The 16,339-nt window shown below is 41.6% G+C and overlaps 1 long non-coding RNA gene across 5 annotated transcripts in view; it reads left to right on the top strand.

Moving 5' to 3' along the window:
* Nucleotides 1-4,317: 4,317 nt before the first annotated feature.
* The window catches only part of LOC148001724 (uncharacterized), a 30,420-nt gene continuing 18,398 nt past the window's right edge, over nt 4,318-16,339 (top strand). Inside the window, exons 1-3 of one of the 5 annotated variants that reach the window (XR_015636093.1) lie at nt 4,318-4,542; nt 9,485-9,835; nt 12,086-14,583. This is a non-coding gene — a long non-coding RNA (uncharacterized LOC148001724). Of the gene's footprint in view, nt 4,543-9,484; nt 9,836-12,085; nt 14,584-16,339 lie in introns of those variants that run through there. The other 4 variants (XR_015636092.1, XR_015636091.1, XR_015636094.1 and 1 more) reach the window with 4 other exon arrangements.

The following is a 16,339-nucleotide window of genomic DNA, read 5'->3' as shown; positions in this document are numbered from 1 at the left end:
TCATCCTTTCTTCTAATTCCATAGAAGGATGTGAAACTCATGCTCTCATTCTGTAGGAGCTCCAGTCTTCATGTTTTCTAAGATTGTCAATGAGACCCTCTTTCTCTATAAATGGACAGTGCCAATTGTAGCGGGTTTCCTGGCTGTCATTAGAATTTGAGCTGTGAATCCTCTCCCAGAGCACTTTCCATTCCCATAGTAATTTATTGCCTTCAAGGCATCCCTAAAACAATGTGTATAAACATTTACTGAAGTTTTAGAATAATGTTTTGTGTGTGTGTGTGTGTGTGTTTATGATACACACAGTATAAGCTACATGTGAAATTGTATAGTAAACCCCACCATTTCCAAAATTCACATATATCTCCTTGAGTAGACACTCAAAATTCTGATATTTAAACATAAGACATTTATTTGTTCTCCAAGTGGCTTTAAAAAAATGTCTTGGCTGAGAATCATTTAGATAACTTCATGCATATAAAATAGGTATGCTGATTATTTTCTGCCCTACACTTGTTCTTATTTCTTTCTAATCTCCCTTACCCCCCACCAGTCCCTTTCTAAGATATGGGGCTTTAGGGTTGGTTTTGTGACTTATTTCGTTTAACTCAGACCATCTATGTGAACAATTAGATTTGATCTATTTGAGCATGGTGGGATCAACAGTATGTACACAACTGAAGGCAATTACCACCTCTCTCCATGAGTCTGTCAGTAGCAAATAGTTCATCAGTGAAGGGCAGGACCCTATGAGGCCCCCTCTATCTGTGTTTGGCTTTAATTGACAGGCCTGGTCTGTGCAGCCCCAGTGCAGCTGTGAGGCTGTGATTGCAAGTGACTATGTCTTACCAGATGATAGCATTTCGGAGCCCTTCTCCCAAACTGCTGGCCCTTACACTCTTTCTAGTTTCTCTCTCATAACATTCTCTGAGCCTTATGGGTACGGCATCAATGTCTTGTTTAGGGACAAGCCCCCATCCATCCCAAGTTCTCCGCACTTTGTACATATGAGTCTGTGCATTAAATACCACTCAAGAAAAGACGGCTCTCTGATTAAGGATGAGAGCAACATTTGTCTGTGATATAAATAGTTACAAGACAGTTGCTGCTACGGACATTTAGCTAGACCCTAATATCCGAGTTCCCCTACTAGCGTCTGTAATTTCCCACTAGTAGGGAATTTTTGTCCAGATTACCAAACATGGCTTTCCTCCATGGGAGCAAGTCTCAAATTCAATTGATAAGGTGTTCATCACACCTGTAACAAAAGTGCCCCTGCAACACTACTGGGAACATTTTGCCTGGGAGTTAGCAAGTGTCATTTGTTTTAAAAAAAAATATCTACCATATAAAAGAAATTTTCCTAGAGGATAAAATAAGAGTCCTTTTTTTTTTTAAAGATGTATTCATTTATTTTATATAAGTACACTGTAGCTGTTCGGACACACCAGAAGAGGGCATCAGATCTCATTACAGATGGTTGTGAACCACCATGTGGTTGCTGGGATTTGAACTCAGGACCTCTGGAAGAGCAGTCAGTGCTCTTAACCACTGAGCCATCTTGTCAGCCCAATAATAGAGTCCTTGATGGAGTTCATTTCACTGGCAAAGTGGAAAACAGGCAATAAAAAAAATAATAAAAAGCATATAGGTACACCCCTGTTGTTCCTACACTTACCAGACTAAGGTAGATTGCAGGTTTGAGGTCAGTCTAGGCTACATAAGTTTCTCTTCTCCAGAAGAAAGCAAACACATATGTAATGTCATGTGGTAATAAGCGCCATGAAAAAAGCTAGGTAAGGTGGCAGGGAGTGATGGGAAAATGGATATTGAAAGGATGAAAAGCAAGGCATGCAGATATCTAGGGCAGAGCACCTCGAGCAGAGAAGCTGCAAGTTCACAGCCTTCAGATGGGAAGTTGTTAGGTTTTATTCTAGTGTAATAAAGATCCATGTGTTGTAAACTTAATCCTTGAAGTGATAGTTTGGGGATGCGGGGCTTATTAAGAGGTGACTAGGTCATGAAACTGAGCCCTCATGAGTGGATTGATTTTATTTTATTAAGGACTAGGCTAATAATCTGCTCACTATGTTTTTTTGGTTTTGCTTTTTTAAAACACGTGTTCTTGTCCTTTCACTTCCTGCCAAGTTATGGAACAGTTCAAAGACAATTATCAAATGCCATCACTCTGTCCTACCCACGGCTACACCCAGGTTATGCCCACGGACTTCCCAGCCCTCACAAGCCCTTCATTAGCAATAGAGAACAGAGTTAGAGTCACCCTGTACATAGAGATGACAGGGTCCCAAGTTAGAGTCACCCTGTACCTAGAGATGACAGGGTCCCAGGGGTGTCCATAGATTTTCTCTAGCTTCTTCCTGAGAGCTATGTAACCTCTGCAACCATCTGAACTCCCAGAGCCACCACTCTGCTGTCTCTGGTGACTCAGTTGACTTGAGGTAAGAAAGAGATTGAAGTCAGGGTGAGAAGGCCTGGGTGAGTTCAGCCACTGCTACTTGCTTAACTGTGTGTGTGACTTTAAGTAAGTCCCATGAACATTGTGAAATTCCTTTTCTTAGTCCTCTATAGAAATGCTGTTGATGCCATGAAAAGAAATACTTCATGACTTAGACAGACTGCTGGAGGAAGAACAGGGGAGCTGGTGTATTTCTCAATAAGTTTCCTGATCATCATGGCTAGATAAATTCCTGGTCAGGTGAGATGGTTTGACAGGCAAAGGCACTTGCAAATCTAGTGACCTGAGGCCAATTCCCCAGAGAGTGTGTAAAGGTGGGAAGAGAAAACTGACTCCACAAAGTTGTCTTCTGACCTCTATACCTGTGCTGTGACAAATATGCTTATATACATATCACCTATACGCATGCACATGCACACACACATGCATCATGCATTTATATACACATGCACAGAGAAAATTAAGATTTCTTGCTTTTTAATATTTTCAGTAGACCCATATAGAAAAACCTCATCAACTGTAAAAACTACCTGCTATAATTTGAAATGTAAATAAAAAACTATTCAATAAAAGAAAAAAAAAAGAAATGGAAAAAATAATCTTCTGAGGTGCAAAAGTAAAAGAATACTATTTTATATTAACCATAGTTTTTAAAATCATTTTATAACTTGTTTTTATTTTTAAGTATGTCATTATACATATACGAGCAACTGGCTTGTGTCAGATGTGTTCACTATATACAAAGTCTACTATGATTAGCCATATTTTAATTAGCACACAAATAATGGGACTCATAACATATTTGTAATTAATATCATGTACTTGCTTATATTAATTTCCAGTTACTACCTCATGTTTCTCTCTCTCCTTTCCTGCTGATTTCCTCATCTCCTTCTGTTTTCTGTTCATAAGTATGTACATATATTTAAGTCTATGTTCTCAACCTGAAATAAAACATTATAGTTGTCTATTTGACTTTCTGAGTCTGGTTTATTTTGCTTAACATAATAGCCTACAGTTGTATTCCTCTTCCTACAGATATGATTAGCTATCCTGATGACTGGGTCTTGTCATCCTGAAATACAATTTTAAGAGATGACATTTAAATATTTAATTTCTGTAACAGGACATTTATGCTTAGTGCTATCCTTGATGGTAGCTGCCCTCTTCATTAAACCTGGGATCACTTTAGGAGATGAGAACTGCATAGGGGATCCCCCTGTTTCCAGTACAGTCTGTCATAGAGGGACTAGAACTTCTTCATTCTCATGATGCAGCCCCACTTTCTGTGGGTGAACCACTTCAAAGACTATGTGAAGTTTTGGTAAGAGACACCCTCGATGCTATCAACTTTTAAAGTGTTCAAGTATGTAAGGCATGCAAGGCAAGAAACATCGCCAATGAGACAACAGCCACTTGTGGGGGTTTCCAAGGCTTCTATGGGCATGGATAGATCTTTGGGGTTCATTTGTTCTAGAGCTTATACGCCATTCTGCTTCAACCCAACTGTCTTCTTGCTCCACTTCCAATCTGTAGAAGAAAATGTGTACACATTTTTGGGAAGGGAATCTTCTAAATGTTGCCTATCATTGAAAGAGGAGGTCCATGGAAGGAGGTTCATGGAGCTATAAAGAGACTATCTCTGTCCTCAAGTAAATGAATAGGATGCTAGATCTTCACCCAAGTGATTAAAGTCTAGACTGAAGTGACCTTAAAATCACTGAGAAGAGACAACGTCCTTTAGATGGTGAGAAAGAGACACAGGTGTTAAACAGAACTCTAATGTGTGAGGTCGAATGGAAGGATGATCTTAACCTCAGCATCCTCTTTGCATCATTTAGGTGGCTGTATTCTGGTTTCTAAGAAATTCAGAAGACTTCTGCTGAGGTCTGGACAGAGTGATGAAAAGAAGAAACCAGCAAGGGTTGATTCTGCTAAAGCTTCCTTGAGAGTTGTGCTCTTGGGCCCTGTTGTTGCTGACTACGGTGGCCAGCCAGCTTTTCCAACCTGTCCAATGACATGAAGATTGCTTCTGTTTCTAGCAGAGAATGTATCCAGGAGTCAAGGTGAGCCCATGATCGCTCCACATTTCACTAGGGATGCCATTTCTGCCTTACGGCCAAGTTTGTTTATGGTTCACTGAATGGTTAAATATACCAACTTTTAATTTAAACGTGGTATAACATTTACCACCAGACTTATAATTACCCTCAGATCATGATGTATGGACATAGTAAGATTACATTGTTTCCCTTCAAGTAAGGGTTACAGAAAGTGCCTATATTTAGGTCAGGTCATACCCATAACAACCCCCTTAGCCAAACATTATTGACTCCAGCTTGTGAGAAAGCTGAGAAGTGGCAACTTCTCAGTGACCATGGTGTATCAGTAAGAACTCAAGATGAGGCTTGTCAGATCTGAAGACTGTTAGCCACATATCAGTTTGCCTTGTGGCCAGTATCCAGTTATTTGACAACCATGGGTTAAGTACATGCTAAGAGTCAAGCATTGCTTGGAGTTTGGGATGGCAAACATACTGTTGATTATTCTTTTGTTAATTTGTATCTTGGATCCTGGGGAGCAAACCCAGCCCTGTGCACTTGCTAGGCAAGCATTCTTATCACTAAGTACACCCACAAATTCTCGTTCATTCTTATGGAACTTGTCCTTAAGTGGGGTTCCAAAAATGAGTAAAGAAGACTAAACAAGAAAATAAGCCCATAATCTCAGAAATTGTTATTGATAGATTCTATTTTGAGAATTAAAATAGAAAATAAGCTAAAAAGAGACTAGATAATGACATTAGAGAAAAGACTCTCTGAGGAAGAAAGAGTGATAAGCCTGTGTGTGAGCACAGTCAAAATGAATTATTACATGGATGCATTGAAATGCCTTCACGAAAGCCTTTTATACAGTCAGTATATGCTAGTGGTTAGGATAAAGAGAGAATCATTTAAAAGAACAATTCGGGGATGAAGATGTAGCTGAGGGGGAGAAAACTTGCAGAAGTTGCTGAGTTCCCTCCCCAGCACTATCACAGTAACAAAATTATGATATAAAAAAATAAAATAGCAGGGGGTTGAGGATTTAGCTCAGTGGTAGAGCGCTTGCCTAGGAAGCGCAAGGCCCTGGGTTCGGTCCCCAGCTCCGAAAAAAAAAATAGCAATCCAATCACTAGGTAGTGATCATCCTAGAGAGCAGAAACAGGCTGTTTTGGATCTGTTTTTGGCATTTTGAATCAAACAATGCATTATGGTGGGGGCACTGTGCAGCACATGGCAAAATGCCTTGGGGAGCATCCCTAAGGTTTAAGTAGCAGTAATTCTGTCTTGTCATTGGGACATCAAACATCTGTCCCAATTTCCAGACTCCCCACTGGAGATGTCTTTCTCCTTTCTTCTAACTGAAAATCACTAGATGATGGATCTAAAACAGGAGTGTGCTCTGTGCGTAAGGTGACTAGAGTAAAGAATGATGTTGCTGGATTCCTGGGGATGACAAGAGGTGGATGCTGGAGAAGTAAGCAGGGATACAGTTGGACAGGGCTCTGGAAGTGAGGTGAGGAGCTTCAACATATTGATAGGACTAAGGGAAGCTTCAGGAAAAGAGTCATCAAAGCAGAGTGGAAGAGAAATGGAAAATGTTGGTGCACAGATGATGTCAGGGCTTTCATGTCTGATGATTAGGTGTTGGAAAGAAATGAATCAAGGATTACGCCTACCTTTTCTCTGTTTCCTTTATAGCACTTACCACAATTATTTCCTAGACTTATTTTTCTATATGTCTGTTTATCCAATTAGATCTATAACTGTTTATATTCTGGTGCTAAGATTAAGTGCCCCAGTAAAAAACAATGACAATATCTCTTCTCAAGCTGGAGAGATGGCTCAGTGGTTAAGAGCACTGACTGCTCTTCCAGAGGTCCTGAGTTCAAGTCCCAGCAACCACATGGTGGCTCACAACCATCTGTCATGGGATCCGATGCCTTCTTCTGGTGTATATATACTCTCTCTCTCTCTCTCTCTCTCTCTCTCTCTAATATATATATATATATATATATATATATATATATATATATATATATCATCTCTATGCAAACAAAGCTTTCTTCCTCTTAAAGACTACACAGGTCTTCACACCATCTGTCATTTCCCTAATGTTACTTAGGTTGTTCTCAAAGTTTTGTTCTTTCAAATTGTGTTGCAGTGATTGTGTTTATGTACTAATATTTCTGCTAGTCTTTCCCTTTGAAAGAAAGAATCAAAAGGGCTAAGGACATTCTGTCTAGTACAACTTCTAATATGTTTACTAAATTAGTATTTAAATGTTGTGTCAGTTCATACTGTCATGCCCACCACTTGAGAGTGTTTCCTCACTATTCTATTTTATTGTTAGTGAAAAGGAAGAAATTGAAACTGCCAGGTAAAATTGGAATTAGAATTTACATTTCACAAATATTTCAGAAGTTTGGATTTTTATTTTTGGTTTCTCTGGTGAATTAGCCAATGTAATTTGATCTTTAAAAAAATTACGCCAAAAAAAAAATTAGGCCATTGTGTTTTCTACAGTGGTACATGACTACTCTTTGCATGTTAATAGAGTGCGTAACATCTGTTATATGTGTTACAGATATTTCCTTCCAGCGTGTCATCTATCTGTTAATTTTTTCCATGTAGAAATGTTTACGTTTTAAAAACACATCTCTTTTGCCTTCCTTAGCTCCTTGCCACTCATTCTTAGAGTCACCTTATTTTATAACTATGTTTTTTCTAATATAGAATTCTTGCTGTTTTCTTGGCCCCATAATGCCTTTAAGATCTGCACTGTACAGTGTGGTGGAGGGAACGGACGAGCTTTTCAGAGCACAAAACTGAACACAGCAGCAGCATCTTTGCATCTTTGACACAGCAGGGACTTAGTCCCCCCTTCCCTTGATACTGATATCTGGTCTTCCTGCTCCTTTGACCTCCTTAAACCACTGACTCGGGCTGTCTACTGCAACACACTGGGGGGGGGGGAGGGCGGAATCTATGTCTTTTGCACTATCTTTCTTTCAAGGACATCGTGACATAATGGCTCGGCATTTATTTATGTTTTCTCCCCTTTGTGGGAAGTGTTCATATAGAGTTTGTTTGGTTCTTAACATTTTTATTAAGTTTTTTGTAGTTTTATTTTTATCATCTAAAACAAGTTTAAATTTATTTTGATGCTAGTCTTCCCCTCCCCCAAGTCCTTCCAGATTCTCTTCCCATCCCTATGCACACAACTTTTTTTCTCAGAATCAAACAAAAACCCAATATAACAACAAAACCAAGCTATCAAAATATCCAACCCAAGAAAAATGCAAACCAAAGCAAAAAATTGTAATCAAATAAAAACAAATGCATGAGCGCGAGCACACACACACACACACACACACACACACACACACACACACACACACACACAAAAACCCTGCGGAGTCCATTATCTGTTGGTCAACTACTCTTGAACAGGAGGCCTGTCCTGGAGTGGTTGATAGACACAGTGTTACTCTGTTAGAGATAACTGATTTTCCCAGAAGGTTTAAATAACAACAGTTCAGTTGGTAACCTTTATCTTAGTGGCTAGGTTTTCATTCATTCATTCATTCATTCATTCATTCATTCATTCATTAAAAAAAATAACAAAATTATATATATATATATATATATATATATATATATATATATATATATATATATATATATATATATAACAAAACTATCACATTGAAGCAGAGACACGCTCATTCAGGAATCCCATAAAAATTATAGCTTTATATAGGTCACTTTACAGGAGCCTCCTAGTCAACATATTCTATACTTAAACCCTTAGATTGTCATGTTTTCCTGAGTATGCCTTCTGTATCCTTGACCTCAAACCATCTAGATCTGTTTCCTCAGGAGCTCTGACTTTCAGTTTGCTGAGGTTAAAAATGTGTGATTAAACATTTGCTGTGCTGGTCCCAGCAGGAAGGGACTTAGCAGGGGCAATTATTTCTTACCTCTTTGCCTTCAGGTTCAAGGTTTTCATCCCTCTGCTCTTCCTTGACTGCTCTACTGTGCTCACCAGGTTCAGAGGCTTTAGAGGGGGATGGGGGGGATGGGGGGATGGGGGGTGGAGAAAGCAGTCAGGCACCTCCAGCCCTTTCCTTCTAGACTCACTTTGCAGTGCCAAAAGAGCTGTGAGTCTGTGTTCCAGGTATTTTCCAGAAGCCCCCGGCTATCAGTAGTAACGCCCCAATCCGTCTCTATCCTGGCTAGTTCTGTCACCATCTCCCATTAACTTCTCTGTTCTGTGGTCAAAAGTGCAAACAGTTGTTATTTCAAACTCTAGAATAGTGCCCTCTTTCCTGGCTCATTGAAAATGTGTCTTTTCAACTGGAAGAGCTTGAAGGGGCTCGAGACGCCATATGTACAACAATGCCAAGCAACCAGAGCTTCCAGGGACTAAGCCACTACCTAAGGACTATACATGGACTGACCCTGGACTCTGACCTCATAGGTAGCAATGAATATTCTAGTTAAGATCACCAGTGGAAGGGGAAGCCCTTGGTCCTGCTAAGACTGAACCCCCAGTGAACTAGATTGTTGGGGGAAGGGCGGCATTGGGGGGAGGATGGGGAGGGGAACACCCATAAAGAAGGGGAGGGGGAGGGATTAGGGGGATGTTTGCCCGGAAACCGGGAAAGGGAATAACACTCGAAATGTATATAAGAAATACTCAAGTTAATAAAAAAAAAAAAAGAAAATGTGTCTTTTCAAAATGTGTGGAATTGAGAAAGACATCGAGTGAATCTTATTTAAAGAAAAAAGTTACAAAGTATGTGGTGTGGCTAAGTCTACTGGGAGATTTTTAGGTAAGAGATATGAGGGGCCAAGAATGGAGGTGATAATGGGTAGGGGAGGAAGGCAATTGCTTAGGCCATGGGGGAAGAGAAACCTGTAGTAATTTAGCACACGGTTTCTATGTACCTCCTAACTACAGCATGCCCACCAGCCATTGCTGCAACACTGCGTCGAGCAGCTCACAGGGTGAGCTGATCAGGAAGGGGAACACCGTGATGGACCAGCCTACAAAATGTCCCAGCTCACCAGAGGCTTTTGCATCTGAAAAGGCAAAGAAATGAACAAACCTTAACCTCATCAATATAATGATGACATTGGCACCACATACTGCTCCCCTCCTCCCACCTGGCAATGTTCTCCAAATGAAGCCCTCCCAAGGACCGGGTGTAGCTTTTTATGCTACTGGCCACTGTGCCTTTCTTTTTTTTTTTCTTTGTGGTTCTTTTTTTTCCGGAGCTGGGGACCGAACCCAGGGCCTTGCGCTTCCTAGGTAAGCGCTCTACCACTGAGCTAAATCCCCAGCCCCCCACTGTGCCTTTCAATGGATGGTAAGGACCTGGACTTATGACTACGACTATGACTATGAAATTATGTCTTCTGGTATCAGTGGTGGGAATCTGGTGCTTTCAGGGAAAATTATTCACTTACATTTGCTTTATCTTTTAAAACATATAAATGTCAATCTTTACCAATTCAGAGTGAAAATCATTAGATGTTCTGGAGGGTAGGGTTTTCAGAGGGTCACATGCAGGATGCAGGTATGGGTGGCTGACATTTCACCTGTGAGGTCTGAGCAACATTTTGCAACTCGAGCTAATGGGGACTTTCCAGATGTTTGGTTGTGGGAATGAATGAAGTTGGAGTTCTAGATTAGTCAGCTTGCTAAATTTTTGTTTCTTTGTAAAGATCTTAGAACTTTCAACTTCTTTATTCAAGCACCGTTCATTTTAAGTTTCCTTCAATGTGCTCTATTCTGGTAGAGTCACGGTTGTGGAAGCAGACTATGAGACCACAACATGAAAGGCTTCATTATTATCTCTTGGTTATTCTTCATGGGCTTAAAAAATGAACTGAATTACTATACCTCTCCTAAGCATGAGGCCAACGTGCAGGATGCATGCCTTGTTCTGTGTCAACTTGGCACTTCAGAAGCTCTCTGCTAATGTGAAAAGAAAAGCAAACTTGACCCCACATTTGTGGTGACTGGATACTTATGTTAGCTGTTAGATTTATACTGAAAGCACTGGCAGATGGTGAGTTGAATAGAACCATGTAGCAGTGGGGGATGGGGGATCTGGGGGCAGCCACTGGAAAGTCCCAGACTTCAGGGAAGTGAGAGGCTCCCAGGAGCCAATCGTGATGACTTTAGCTGAAATACCCAACAAAGGGGAGATACAAGTAGAGACCACCTCCAGTAGATAAGCATGGCCCCCAATTGAGGATGGAGCCTCCCACACATCTCAAAAATTTTAATCCGGAAATGTTCCTGTCCAAAGGAAAGACAGGGACAAAAACTGGAGCAGAGACTAAAGGAAAGGCCATCAGAGACTGCCCCATATAAGGATCCATCCCATTTGCAGGCACCAAACCCCTACACTATGGCTGATGCCAAGAAGCACTTGCTAACAGGAGCCTGACATGTATGTTCCCTGAGGGGCTCTACCAGCATCTGACTAATACAGATGCAGATACTCACAGACAACCATTGGACTGAGCTTGGGGACCCCAAGAGAAGAGTTAGGAAGGACTGAAGAAGCTGAAGGGGATTGCAACCCCATAAGAAGAACAATATCAACTCACTGAACCACCCAGAGCTTCCAGGGACTAAAGCACCAAGCAAAGAGTACACAGGAAGGAAGCCAGGCTCCGGATACATATGTAGCAGAGGGTGGCCTTATTTGACATCAGTGCAAGGGGAGGGAGGCTTGATGGCCCAGTGTACCAGGATGCTAGAGGGGTGAGGCAGGAGTGGGTGCATGGGTAGAGAAGCACCCTCATAGAGTCAAAGGGGGGAGGAAGAGGGGACAGAGGATGGGAGGTTGTGGAGGGGTAACTGGGAAGGTGGATATCATTTGAAATGTAAATGAGTAAAATGATTAACACATAGTCACAGTTTACCTGGCTATTTGCAGCTTTGAGAGAAGATGGTGGGGGGGGGGGAAGGGATGGAAAAAGCAGGAGGCTGAAGACTGAACCTTGGATTATACCAGATCTGGCAAGATGATGGGCTAAAGTCAATGAAAGGAGAGATTGGCGTATGCAGCTGGAGAGTTGTGACAGTAAGGCCACTTTCATGCAAAGGACAGACAGAATCCTGAGAAGGAAAGTGTGGTGATGAATGTCTGGGGCTGAAGAGAGGGCAGCTGCCTGAGGGTGGAGTAGAAGCCATGTGACTAGGGGACACAGACCTGGGGGTCATTTCAGTAGGAGGGTGTAGATGGAGAATGAGCACTTCAGAGTAGGCAGTGATTCTGAGGTCTGAGGTCGGGAAATGGGAGATAAGAATAGACAACATAGGCAGGAAATGAAGAGAGAAAAGAAGTCTAGAATGCAGTCACTGAGCAGGGAAAGAAGCTTTGGAATTCCTCACTGCTCCGAATCTGCATTTCGTGGTATTTGTGGTATGGGAAGGTTTTGTTTTTAAAGCATGCATCGTTATAATTTTTGTTCAATAACTTCCAATGATGCTCGCTTTTATTAAAAATTTTCATGTGACACTTTTGTCTCCACTTTTTCTCAGAAAGTTGCTGCCTGAGTTAACCTACAACACAGGATCAGCTGACAAGACGGTGACAAAGTGAAGCTTGAACCCTTGCAGGCTTCTTTTGCAGAGGCCAAGTGTGGAAAGGTGCCGATGACGTCAGGGGTGGGTATGGCTGCCTCTAATGTACCCACATCACTCACAGGAAGCCTGTCAGATCACTGACTCACTGTGTGACCAGCTCTTCCTGTGCGGCAGTTTCCTCTCTCTGAGTAAGGTGAAAAGAACTACAAAGAGCCATGGGAACTCATAACAAAATAACCCCATAACACTGGTGCTGGATATGAATCTTCTGTGGTTTCTATGGTAATAAGCTTGGGCTACAGTAAAACAAACAAACAAACAATTAACTGTAAACGCTATTAGATAAGTAAACACCCAACACCTTTGGTTAGTAAAATCCTTCCTTTCTCTCTCCTTTCCTCCCTCCCTTTCTTTTTCTGAGGACTGTTACTGAAAGAAAGAATTTCTTGAAGGAAGATCAGAAGTAAGCCTCAGGGGCACTCACTGCCATGTGCAAATGGAGTTAGAAACTCTAAGAATGTTGTCCTAAGAACAAACGTTGGCTCTGCCAGTCGAGATAACATGGACTGAGTACATGCCACGAGCTGCGCTTTTGATAGTTCTTGGGCTACAGAGCTGGCAAAAGTAGGTTCAGCCTCAAAAGAATTGAGGAGGAGGAGGAGCAAAGTACACGGAGGCTGTCCATGACAGAGTTGGATAGCAGGAGTTCTGTGAGCTCAGACAAACTATGGGAGCGCAGACACCAGTGCAGGAAGCTGGCCTGTGCTGCCACTTTTAGCAGAGCTGAATGGGGAGGTTCTTAGGCACAGACTGCAGGGTAGGAAGACAGAGAGCGTTGTTCCACTAGGGCAATCCATGCCTCCCTTCAAGTCAGACTATTCAAATGATAATTTTGATGGTGGATTCATCCTTACAAATCTCAGGGACTTTCTCCAGACTCCTTTTCACTGGGAGCCCCAACAAACATCTCTGTTCAATCCGTTTCCTTGTCTAAAAGAATTCAGTGGCTTCCCATTGATTGCGAATGTGCGAAATATTCACCAATTCGTGGGCTTGCGTGATCGTCACTTGGCTTCAGTTCCCATTCACCCTACAAATGTCCTGGGACTCCTGTTCTGTAGGCATCTGTGTAAAGCCCTCTCTTTTTGAAGGTCTGTGTTGGCCAGCTTATCTAGGTAGGTTTGTCATATTTCACTCAAGTGTTGTCTGTCACTTGTATCCTGCTACTAAAATGTTATTCCAGTTGACATTGAATGTTTACTGTTTGTTTGGCATTATTTCCTTTTCTTAAGTATTGCCTTATTTAGTCTTCAGAAAAATCTTATTCTGTCAGTTCTGTTATTATTTTTCCTGCCGCCTAGAAGAGGAAACCAAAACACAAGAAAGGAAACTGGACCAGGAAACACAGCTAGCACAATAATGACAAGTTTAGAAGCCAGAAGGTCTGATGTTAGAAACTGCGCATGCTAGTTTTATGTCAACTTGACACAAGCTAGAGTCCTCTTAGAGGGTACCTTGATTGAGAAAATGCCTCCATAAAGATCCAGCTATAGGGCATTATCTTAATTGTTGATTGACAGGGCAGGGTCTAGCCCATTGTGGGTGGTGCTGTCCCTGGGTTGGTGGACCTTGGTGCTATAAAAGTGAGGCAGAGTAAGCCATGAGGAGTAAGCCAGTAAGCATGAGCTCTCTATGGCGTCTGCATCAGCACCTGCCTCCAGGTTTGCCTTGCTTGAGCTCCTGTCCTGACTTTCCCTACTATTGATTACAGCGTGGACGTGGAAGCCACATGAACCCTTTCCTCTTCATGCTGTTGTTGGCCCTGGTATCTCATCGCAGCAGTAGGCACCCAATATAGGACACACATCTAGCTAATTTTCAATGCTGCCCTTTGAATGTGTTTACTTTTACAAGGTATTTAGCAAGGGACTATGTATTTCTTTCAGGCCAGAGTTGTACTTCTGAATTTTTAAGTGATTTGAACTATTAACCTAGAATTTTTCAAATCGCATTTCCTATTATCACTCATTATATCACATCCTGAGTCTTTAGTAAAAAGGAAGCCTAAAGGGCTTTTTTATTGTTTTTTCGCTCATCCAATATTCCTTGTCTAAAATGTATGTGATCGCAGTGAGCTTTCATTCAGTAAGGTGTTCCAAGGCAATGAACCTCAGACATTTCGCCTGGGGATGTCACTGGAAAGCATCTTGAGACTCAGAAGGCCATTGATGGGGCCTAAGACTCTGCATTTATAGTAATTACCCAGGTGAAATTGATCCTGTTTGTTGAGGATCCAATTTTGAATACGAAAATCTAAGAGACAACATAATACAGTCCCTTCAACTCTTTTAGAACCTTGCCCTTCCTCAGATTTATTTGGAATTGATGGCCAACTACTATTGTCTTTTATACACCCAGGATTTCAACTGGATTAAATAGTTGCTTCCTCTGTATCTGTATTCTTGGATTATTTGCTCTTTGTAGTGGGTTACTATAATAGGAAGTGAATCTATTCACTAAACAGTTTAAAGATAGGCGCTGATACGGGGACCATCAAGGGTAAGCTCTGATTAGCACTGTGACCTTGGGCAAACCACATCCTATTTAGAATCAAGGCAACACTGGCCTTGCTAAGTGACACATCATCTCAATCAGCTCTGAGTGGGATTCCCTGTGGTATAAGGTGGTACTTTCTTTCTGGATTGGGGGTGTGGTTGAAGATTCCCTAGAAAGAGGGAGGGAAATGATGGACTTGGCAGAGATATTTTAACAAAGACCCAAGAACTGTAATGCTCTTGGATCATGAAAGAACAAATAGACGGGCCCTTCTGTCTTCAGAGATGATCAAGTATTTTATAGACAGAGAAGCTTAGAAAACATTTTGAAATCTCATTTTGGTCAATAATGTGACTTTTTAACTCAAAGAACCTTTAATATTGGGTCAATAAGGAAAATAAAAACAAGAATTGTTTTAACACTAGATACCCTCATCCCTTTGACCCTATATTGTTCTTACATGGAAAACACGCCCGTCATGTGCAGAAAAGTGATGGAATGTAGTACTGTTCAGATAGATGGGCCAAAGGGTTGGCAGACTACTGTAATTTTAAGAGATTGTTCCTCAGACATTAGCCCTGTCTTCCTGGTTTAACCTGGATCTAGCAGAAAGAAATATTTTGTAGGTGAGTCAAATGCATAAATGCTTCCACACATTAAGATGCATGCACCCTCTTTCAATTTCTGTAGTCTTTGAACTTTGCATAAGGAGAGGAAACGAGAGGAACTTGGTGGATTTCCCACCTCAGAATCACTCACGCTATTCATAGGTCAAGGGCGTATATGCGTGTGTGTATCCAAAGCAGAAAAATATGGTCATGGTGAGCCACTTCCCCATGTCGCCACGGTACTCCTAGCACTCAACTTAGTGACCCTTCCAAGTATACTGTAGGTTCTCATCCAAGACATCACTACAGGCTAACAGGCACTGTTCACCCCAAACAAGGGACGGTCACTTATCAAAATCATCCCGAAGGTCTCGAGCTCCCATCTCAGTCTGCCTTTCAGAGCTCTCTTTATAATGGAAGATAAACTCTCCTTTAATAAAAGGAGTCTGTGACAGCTTTCATGTGAGACCCCCTTGAGATGTGATGCTTCTGGGCTGTGGTCCTGTTTAAGGGTGGGCTTTGGTAGGGGTGTAAACAATTTTCATAATGACCAAAGGTGATGAGTTGAGAAGTCTTAGACCAATGTGGTAAACAGGGGTGGGATGAGGGATGATTCATGTCAACGTGTCCTGCTGTCATTTTACAATAGTTAGGAGAGATTATGCAAAAGTAGGAAGGCACCAAAGATTGTTGGAGAAGTCAAATAGACAAGCCATCACCTCTTATTAGGTGTTGGGTAGAAAACATGGTTGATTTGGCCATTCTGTAGTGAATGTGTGTTTAAGACACCAAATTCTATCCTAGTAAGATCACCAGTGGAAGGGGAAGCCCTTGGTCCTGCTAAGACTGAACCCCCAGTGAACGTGATTGTTGGGGGGAGGGCGGCAATGGGGGGAGGGTGGGGAGGGGAACACCCATAAAGAAGGGGAGGGGTGAGGTTAGGGGGATGTTTGCCCGGAAACCGGGAAAGGGAATAACATTCGAAATGTAAATAAGAAATACTCAAGTTAATAAAAAAAAAAAAGACACCAAATTCTACACAGTA

The sequence above is a fragment of the Rattus norvegicus genome, chromosome 13 (genome assembly GCF_021556685.1).
Source record: "Rattus norvegicus strain SHRSP/BbbUtx chromosome 13, alternate assembly SHRSP_T2T, whole genome shotgun sequence".
NCBI classification, from domain to species: Eukaryota; Metazoa; Chordata; class Mammalia; order Rodentia; family Muridae; genus Rattus; species Rattus norvegicus.
This window is presented reverse-complemented; position numbering and strand designations above follow the sequence as displayed.